Below are 9,406 nucleotides of genomic sequence, written 5' to 3'. Positions count from 1 at the left end.
CGCGACTTCTAGTTGGAGAGGTCGATGATGTACCCGTCAGCCTCCGCCTCCGCCTCCTTCACGGCGGCGATGGCCGCCGCCCTATCTTCCTCCTCCGCCCTCTTCCTCTCGGCGTCGTCCTTGAGGGACTCTTGAATCGCCTTCAAGAAGGCGGGGTCGTCATCCTCCTCCTCCTCCTCGCCGGCGAGCGGAGCTCCTCCTCCGCTGGTGCTCCCGATGCTCGTGTTCCATGCCGCCTTCGCCCGGCGTTGGCGCTCCCACTCGGCGCGCCACTCGTCGAACTTGGGGCCGCTCATCGGCTTGAGCGGCGGGTCCTCGTTGTACCAGAGGCCGCCCCGCGCGAACTCGCGGAGCTTCGGCAGGACGAACGCGGCGCCGGCGTACCTGCAGGCCGCACGGCGGCTCCCGGCGGCGGATCTCTTGCATTGGAGACACCACGCATCCTCGACGTTGTCCGACGAGCGGGATCGCTTCGATCCGCTCGCCGGCGAGGCGGTACTGCGGCGGTGTGCGTCCATGCCGGAGCTGGGGTGAAATGCGGCGCTAGGTAGTGAGGGATTGCTCGCTGGAGCAAGATGGAGGAGGCGGCGGCGCACTGCGGAGCTAGGGTTGCGAGTGAGGGGTTAACCCCTCACTCGCACCTTCGCCCAGTATAAGTAAGGGGCGGCGGGGCAGATTTCCTGGGCCCCGTATTCTGCCGAAACGGGCCGGCCCGAATACGGGGCCTGCTAGACGGCCCAAACCGCGCCTGCCCCGTATCTCGCCGGAATTTTACAGGGTGGGCGGGTTATAAGGGGCCTGTTAGACATGCTCTTATATGTGGATTCAACTCTTCCTTTTTTTTGAGGGAAAACGTGTGCTTTATTGATACTTAATCAATATGTCATTACAAAGAGCCTCTCGGATACTATCCGGAGAGACACCAAGCCACACAGAATTAACAGAAGAAACACACTCTCTAGCTAATTAATGAGCAGCAATGTTGAGCACACGTGACACATGCTGAAATTCACAAGAAGAAAAACTCTTGGAGTAGAACTTAATGTCTTCAACCACCGATCCTGTTGGGGAGCGATCAGATACTGAAGAATTTATGCGTTGTATCTGATAAGCAGTCTGATGTGAGAACGATATCCGAGAAACCTTCCTCCCAAGCGAAGACAGTAGCACGACGGATGGCCAGCCCCTCCGCCATTTCTGGCATTGTAACATTGTCAGAGCGCTCACCACAAGCGGCAAGACAGAGACCCATGTGATCACGAATGACAATACCAGCCCCCATTTGCTTAGAAGAGGTGAAGATAGCAGCATCAACATTCACCAAAACCTTGCCCTCCGGCGACGGAATCCATTTAGCAACATAAGAGGATTCACGACTGTGGTTGACATGCGGTTTATACAGATGAACAAGAATCATATCAATATAAGCATTCACCTTTGTAGCAACTGACTTGGGATGCATCAGGACGCCTTCCTCTCGAGCCTTGTTGCGAGCATCCCAAATATGCCATAGTGTGACAATAACAGTAGTGATCTGAACATCAGAGGAACGATTCAAAAAATCGAGCACCCAGGTCCTTGGTGAAAGGAACGTGCTTCTCTTGATATGAACCTCATTCTCCGATTTAACATCTTGCCACACTTCTCTGGCAAATTGGCAGAATAACAAAGCATGTTCAACGGTCTCATGCTGGTTGCAGAATGGACAAGTTGTCGATGCAGGGATATGCCGTTTTTGAAGCTGGTGGCCACACGGTAGACAATCATGTGCAAACCTCCACAGTGTGATGGTCATCTTCCCCGGTGCTTTGTTAGACCACATCTTCTTCCACAATTTGGAATCTAAGCTTCCAAAGTTGCAGAAACTGAACCGCGTCCTTTGGAGCTCCGATCAATCGCAAAGCGATTCTCTCTAGCTAGATGATATGCTGATCGTATTGTATATTGGCCAAACCGAATAAGGCCAGGCCACATAGTCATCGCCACCATGGCGGCTAATAGGAACTTGTAGAATCCGATCAGCAACAGCCTCATCAAAAATAGTGCGAACAGTATCCACTTCCCATGTCCGAGAATCCCCTAACATCAGCGAGTCAACTGTCATATCCAGGGGAATTGGAACCAGAGGGCGTAGCATATACGGTTTGACATCAGGGATCCATTGGTCGCTCAGAATTCGCGTCTTTGTCCCATCACCAATTCCCCACCGTGCCCCTTTCTTAACCAATTGCATGCCAAACTGAATACTGCGCCACGTATACGAGGAGGATCGTGGTTGTGGCGCCTCCCAGAAGTCACAGTGTGGGAAATAACGTGCTTTGAGCAATCTAGCACAAAGCGAGTTGGGTTTAGTTATCAACCGCCAACACTGACGGCCAAGCATGGCTTGATTAAATAAGGCAAAGTCACGAAAACCCAAACCTCCCAAGGCTTTCGGCGTTGAGAGCCAGTCCCAAGAACGCCAGTGAAGTTTCTTCTTGCCATCTTTGAAACCCCACCATTGATTAGCAACAACTCTCCTCATGGCATCACAAGTTGATACTGGCAATTCGAAACAGCTCATCACATGTGTCGGTATTGCTTGAATAACCGACTTAAGGAGGATCTCATTTCCTTTCCTTGATAGAGGACGATCGGACTGCCCATTCATGCGCTGCCACATGCGGGTCACAAGAAATCTGAATGTGCGTACAGGGGATCTTCCAACTTCCAACTTCAGTAGGCATACCAAGATAAAAAATCATGCCAAGCATCAGAATGTACATTCAACCTTTGCTTCACCCTATTCTTGATTGCCACAGGACAACGAGAACCAAAGAAAAGTGAGGATTTATCCAAATTAATCTTCTGCTCGGATCCCTCACAATAAGTTTGAAGGGTACTCTGTAGAGCATTCACACTCCTTTCATCACTGCGTGCAAAGAATATGATGTCGTCTGCGAACAGTAAATGTAATATAGGGGGACCAAGTCTGTCATTGCATAAACCTTGTAGCTCACCTTGGTCCGTTCGTCGTTGCAGAAGACAAGACACTACAGGAATGGGTATATATGCCGAGGGCCGGGAACCCTCGGCGTAGCATGCTTTGGCCCTCGGCGTAGGCTATGCCGAGGGCCGCCCTTGGCATAGCTCCTCGGCGTGTAAGTCCCTCGGCAAAGCCACTATCACCGTCGGCGTAGCCCGGCCCTCGGCGTAGCACGCTACGCCGACGGCAAAACCCTCGGCATAGACTTTTAAAAAATTCAAATTTCCCGTTTCCAAAAAAATTCAAACAAAAAAATTTCGAAAAAAAAATATTTTTTTCTATATGCCGACGGCAAAACCCTAGGCATAGACTTTTAAAAATTTTAAAATTTTAATTTCTTCTACACAATTTTTTCCTTTTTTTTTCTTTTTTTCTTTTTTTACTTTTTTTTTACTTTTTTATCTTTCACCCAATACACTTTTAACTCTAGCTAGACTTAATCTTATGTCAAATTACAATCATGGTTAAACTTCCCAGTCGGTCACCCATCCTCACACTACTCCAACCTCAGCACGCTTAACTTCTTGGTTCCATTCGGATGAGCTTCCATTATAGAATTGACACCTCTTACTGATTATAATAGCATATCAACCCTATTAACCCTTGAACCGTGATGCACACTTCTTTATTTTTGAATCCCAAACAATTACTTAAGTAGACAACAATGAATATATATAAGTAATAATAATATTAAATTCAAATAAAAATAAAATGATTTTATTTTTTGGTCTTTTTTCTATTTAATATTGAATAATTAATATCTTTAAATCGGAAAATCAAAATTCCACAAATAATATGTCTAAATCGAACAGAAAAATGAGAGGAATCTAAATATAACATACATATCATCATTTGAACCTAAAAATTAGAGGAATCCAAATATGACGCCCAATTTGCCATGTGGCCAAAACGCCCCTCGCGAGATGCGAAATGGCCGTATCGGGCGGGCTGGTGCACCGTTCGCCAACACGCTAAACGGACAAAAATTAGCACATAAAGTGATATGTTATAGACATAAAAACATTTTTTGCGGAATTTATTGAGAGACGGAAAGTGTACCCCTAGTTCAAATCCGGTCAGTTTCCAGCGGATTCGGCGGGACACCGCAGGAAGCCGCATGGATTCCCAGATAGCTAGCGTGCACATATGGCATGTGATATGTGGTGCGAAAGCGGTGTCCTACCACTACACGGAGGTCTCGCGCAATACTAAAATGCGCCCCATGTAGCTGCTTCACAAAATAAACCCGTTTTGGCACCCCGAAAATGAAAAAACCATCGCCCATGGGTCAGATTGGAAATCCGCTCCCGGGGCCTTGCTTCCCATCCCAGGGACCACGCACGTGCCAAATATGGCCTCGTCCGACAAACTATGCGGTGTCACGGGCCGTTTCCTACTCATTTGCCCTAAAAGCCATAGAACTCCGGACGTGATAGCCCTGTTTGTGAAGGGTTTTCCAAAATAATTGTTGTATCCTAATTCCGACTTTTCGAGTGGTTACTAGGACACATAAAATGACGCCATGCGGCTCCGCGGGATTTTCTGACTTTGTTTAAATTGTCATTTGGCCAAAAGGGGCCCCCACGGAGATGCGGTATGATCGTACCGGGCGCGCTAGTGCACCCGTTTACCATTGCGCTAAACGGACAAAAATTAGCACATAAACTGATATGTCATAGACCTAAAAACAATTTTTGCGGAATTTATTGAGCGACGGAAAGTGTAGCCCTAGTTCAAATCCGGTCACTTTCCAGCGGATTCGGTGGGACACCGCAGGAAGCCGCATGGATTCCCAGATAGCTAGCGCGCACATATGGCATGTGATATGGGGTGCGAAGGCGGTGTCCTACCACTACGCAGAGGTCTCGCGCAATACTAAAATGCGCCCCATGTAGTTCCTTCACAAAAAAAACCTGTTTTGGCACCCCGAAAATGAAAAAACCATCGCCCATGGGTCGGATTGGAAATGCGCTCCCGGGGCCTTGCTTCCCATCCCAGGGACCACGCACGTGCCAAATATGGTCTCGTTCCGACAAACTATGCGGTGTCACGGGCCGTTTCCTACTCTTTGCCCTAAAAGTCATAGAAATCCGGACTTGATAGCCCTGTTCGTGAAGGGTTTTCCAAAATAATTGTCGTATCCCAATTCCATCTTTTGGAGTGGTTACTAGGACACATAAAATGATGCCATGCGGCTCCGCGAGATTTTCTGACTTCGTTTAAATTGCCATCTGGCTAAAACGGGAACCTGAAAACATATAAGAAAGTGATTGAATTGTTTCTATATTAACATGTTAATCTACATGATTCAAATATGCATGATTTTGACATAAACGGATAGAGGATGTTTTTGTGAACATTTTGATACCTCGTACGCATTTTTCTGACATCATATGAATTAGTTATGATTTTTACAAAATTAGACAAATTTAAAAAATAGCCTACGCCGAGGGTGGCCGTCGGCGTAGCCCTGTCTACGCCTAGGGCCAAATATATGCCGAGGGCTGCCCTCGGCGTAGAGGTCGCTACGCCGACGGCCACGTTTCGCCGAGTGTTGAAAGGGGAGGCTGGCCTGGCCGGGCCATACGCCGACGGCCCCGACTTTTGGCCGTCGGCGTATAGCCTGGCCCTCGGCATAGCCTCCCATTCCTGTAGTGAGATAATCCTTCCGTGCAGAGAAGAAAGAGATAGGGGCTTATGGGATCCCCTTGCCTAATACCCTACAGAGATAGGGGCTTATGGGGTCCCCTTGCCTAAGGTGCGCATGTTCGTTTCAGTCCTGGACCGGAGAAACAAGACAGGACATTGTTTGGCTTTTTGTGGTGTTGATATTGCAGCAGAGTTACAGTGCAAGTTTAAGTTTAAGTCCAACTCTGACAGTGGAACAACTTCAGCCAACAGCCACCAGTTTAGAAGAAGTTATCAACAAAGGGAGCCATCCGGCTACCTCAATGATTCATTCTTGCCTGGGCTTTTGAGAAGTTTGAAAATTGATGATTCAAAGATGATCGCCTTCGACTTCCCTGAGGAATACAATGAATCATTATCAGGTGGAAAAGTAGCAGATTGTTGATGAGATACCATGCCTTGAGGTGTTCCTTAAAAAGTTTTGCCACAACTACACTATGATTGGACCAACCTACAAGTTTGATGGATTCGGTTATGTAAATACCATTCTTTAAAGCTGTTGTACAGTAGCGCATTTCTTCTTTAAAAAAAACTAGGAAAAATACCCGTGCGTTGCACCGGAAGTGAAACAATGTACTCTTCATCGAAATAGGTCACTACTATCCAAAATTTCCCCTGAAAGATCAAATTCACATTGAACATCACTACAACCAAAAGACAATATTTCAACTTTTTTCTTCATGGCACAACATAAGTATTATGTTATACAATATGCTTTTTTGATTTCGTTACCAGAATTTTGACGGTTCTACAACACTTTCAAAAGCTACGATGCATACATGTTTGGACTTTGGGGGAAATTTTGGAACTGGAAATACATATTTACTCATTGATGGTTTTTCCATCAATTCCGCTACTCATATACTAAGAGGAAAATTAGAATCTAACAACACTTACCATACGTGGGGCATCTTAAAAAACAAATATAATTTATATCCAATCAAAAATAGTTGGTTATAAACTAACCAAGAGTATTATGAATTTCTCGAAAATCTGATCCATGTATTTCCTCTATAGTTGGAGCATATATTTGACGATTGTGCACCGGCGCCCATGGTATCCTGAACACGTAAGAAAAAGCCATACCGTCCTCTGCTTATATTTGCTGTAAAACATATCGATGATATGCTTATCCAACTGAATTGCTTCTAGGTCTCTACACTTTCATCGGTAGCTTGTCAATATTTGCTGTGAATATTATCAAATGTACAAATCTCTGGCTGTGATGAATGGAAATTGTTGATGCTAATTAAACTTCGTTGTATCTGTTTTTTTGCTGCTAATTGATGCATGTGCTTGATTGTCCGGTTAAGTGGTTTAGCCCTGTGAGATGTAGAACATGATTCCTTTCTCCAGAAAAATTAGACTGCAGCGTGCACGAGGAAGAATGGGATCCTCACGATCTGGAGATTTTCCTCGTCTCGAAACGGCAGCAGGATGGCTCGGACCATCGGATCCAGCAGGTCCACGTATAGATTTTTTTTTTTTTTTTGAGAATCAGGTCCACGTATAGATACAAGCAACTTCACGTAGAGCAAAACGTTTTGGCTTAGCAAATTGGACCATCGCCCAGCACGGATGTACAATATTAAATGGGTCCATACCACGCGCGGCCCATCAGCACCATGCAAAGCGGCACAGGTACGGCCGGACGGAGAAAAGACCACGGGCAGTCGGGCAGGCGCATCAGATAAGGAAACTTGATCGGGACCATCCCAAACGTTTTTCTTTCCACTTAAGCGGTGGCATCAGCCGTAATTCTGATTGAAAAATATAGGTTATTTTAAAACGGACGAAAATTTTGGGGAGAAACCTTACTTCCTTTATTAGTAGGTATAGAAAATCCTAGGCAATGAATCGGAATGCTGTTAGTTTATTATAAGATCTTCCTAGTAAGAGTATCTCTCAAACAAAACAAAAACCCAGAGTAAATTTTTTATTCCTGAATTTGTGGGATCTTATAACAAGCTAAAATAAATACGGGTGCATGATTAGATTGTTCTGTTAAGAATTGAATGATCATGTTCTGCGAAAAATGGGATCATATGAGTGGTTTCCTATTGGGAAATAGAAGTATTGCTTGCTCCCTGAAATAGTGAATAACGTGATAAATCTAATTGAGCAGGTGTTCACAAAGTCTACTTGAATTTTTTCTTTGTATTAGACTAAACCGGATGAAGTTCATCCAGTTATAAAGTAATATAATCCTTATGAGCGCTGGCCTCATCGCCTCATCTTACAAAGGGCTTGCATGTATTTTACTTTTTTTTTGAAACACGAGGCAAAAGCTTTGCCCGATCCATTGATTAAGAAGATAATTGTCTGGTTAATTATGGAAAACCGGGCGAAAACCCTACATCAGCGACACACACGCTGTTGCCGAGACCATGCACCCGCCGAGCCGCCAGCTCCACCACCCAAGTGGCTAGAGACGATACCCTACCACACCGGAGCTGCCGCTCCGGCACCCACACCGGCCCCGAGGCCACGCACCCGCCGAGCCGACTACTATGTGTTAGAATATTAGGAAATTTCTGAGTGAGTTTAATTACCGAAAGCAATATCATACATGCACTAGCATACTTAACCACACAGATCAGACTAAGGACATGCATCAGAACTGAACATGGAACAACTAGCAGTGCAAGGTAAGAGAGGAAAATCATGTACATCGTGACCGGGAAGGTCGCACCAGCAGCAACACCATGGTCATCGTTGATGTCGCCCATGGTGTAGTCGGATTTGTTGAGGAAGCAGTCGAACCGGTGAAGAAGAACACGAACAACAGCAAGCAGTCGCGCCGAGACGCTCCCCAAAAACCTTATCGCCCGCCTCCCGGTGCAGGATCTGAACGGACGGGGTTTCGGAGGCCTGCTCTCGCCGTGCACGCAGTCGTCGGGATGGGGAAGACTAGAGAGTAGCACACCAAAAGGAACTTCTCGTGAGAGAGAGAGAGAGAGAGAGAGAGAGAGAGAGAGAGATGATTGAGAGCGACTGCAGATCTGATCCGTCTCCTGGTATAGCCTGGGAGGAGACCGACCGGGTTGCCACGCGTAGGAAGGCAGGGACACGCGGCGAGCATGCACATGCATAGTCGACACGTACCCAACTCAGTTGGTGCACCAAGCAAAAAAATTAGGTTTCCCGAAAGGTGTCTCGAACTCGAACTCGAGTCACGAAACGTGACACACGTGCGATGCGTGGCGTGGCGAGTCGAGGCGGGTGGCGGAGGAGGAGGAGGGCGCGAGGGCTTCTTCTCTTCTCACTCATTTGGAAGGACTAGAAGAGCAACCCTTATATACCACTCCAACTCCCTCCCAACTAGCAATGTGGGACTAAACTTTGTCCCCCAAGGCTGTCCCCAAGATGCCAACGTGATGGCCTTGAGATTTCAGAAATTGTAGGCTCCATGGGCTGCCTTACTGGACTGCAGCCCATCTATATCCAACAATCTCCCACCAGATCTCAGAGGCACATTAGATTTGTCCATTAGTTTCACTAGCAAAGAAGGGCGCGGCGGCACGCCGCGCCGGATCATGGTAATTATCTAGTTAATTTTGTTGTTCAGTAAGAATCCGTTATTTTGTAAGTTGCAGCGAGTTGGTATTTTTAAGGTTAGAGCGTAAGCTATCCAAGAGGTGGTGCCCTTGAAGGCAGTGGCGGAGCCAGGAATTGAAATGAGGGGGGGTCGAA

Source organism: Lolium rigidum, chromosome 5 (assembly GCF_022539505.1).
Source record: "Lolium rigidum isolate FL_2022 chromosome 5, APGP_CSIRO_Lrig_0.1, whole genome shotgun sequence".
Lineage (NCBI taxonomy): Eukaryota > Viridiplantae > Streptophyta > Magnoliopsida > Poales > Poaceae > Lolium > Lolium rigidum.
Note: the sequence above shows the minus strand (reverse complement) of the source record.